The following is a 1027-nucleotide window of genomic DNA, read 5'->3' on the forward strand; positions in this document are numbered from 1 at the left end:
TCTTCAACAGGTGGTGTTGGGAGAGCTGGACAGCAACATGTAGAAAAATGAAATTAGACCACTTTCTGACACCATTCACAAAAATAAACTCAAAATGAATAAAGGATCTGAATGTGAGACAGGAAACCATAAAAATCCTTGAGGAAAAAGCAGGAAATAGCCTCCTAGACCTCAATCGCAGCAATTTCTTCCTCGACACATCCCCAGAGGCAAGGGAATCAAGAACAAAAATGAACTACTGGCACCTCATCAAGATAAAAAGCTTCATTAGGAGATTTTTGATAACTGATTCAGTATCTTCAGTGGTTATTCGTCTTTTCAGATTTCTCTCTTGCTGTTCAACTTTGGAAGTGTGTGTGTATTTAAGAGTTAGTCCATTCTTGTATGTTGTCCAGTTTGTTGGCATTTAATTTTTCATAGCATTCCCTAATAATTGCTTGTACTTCCGAGGCATTGGTTGTAATAGATCCATTTCATTCATGAATTTGTCTTTTTGGGCGCTCTCTCTTTTCTTTTTGAGAACCTGGCTAGAGACTTATCAATTTTGTTTATTTTTTCAAAGTACCAAGTCTTGGTTTCCTTAATCTGCTCAACTGTTTTTTTGGAATCTATATTGTTTATTTTTGCCCTGATCCTTATTATTTCTTCTTCTGCTCATTTTGGGGTGCTCTTACTGCTCTCCTTCTTCTTCCTTTAGGTGCTCTGTTAGATTGTGTATTTGCGCGTTTTCTAGTTTGTTGAAATAGGCCTGGATTGCAATATTATTTCCTCTTAGGACTGCCTTTGTTGTATTCCAGGGATTTTGGATTGTTGTCTTTTTATGTTCGTTTGTTTTCATGTATTTTTTAATTTCTTCTCTAATGACTGATTGGACCAATCATTCTTTAGTAGGGTTGTCTTTAACCTCCATGTTTTTGGAGGTTTTCCAGACTTCTTCCTGTGGTTGGTTTCAAGTTTCAGAGCATCGTGATTTGAAAGTGTGCATGGTACGATCTCAATTCTTATATTTATTGAGGGCTGCCCTATG

Source organism: Suricata suricatta, chromosome 5, assembly GCF_006229205.1.
Source record: "Suricata suricatta isolate VVHF042 chromosome 5, meerkat_22Aug2017_6uvM2_HiC, whole genome shotgun sequence".
NCBI classification, from domain to species: domain Eukaryota; kingdom Metazoa; phylum Chordata; class Mammalia; order Carnivora; family Herpestidae; genus Suricata; species Suricata suricatta.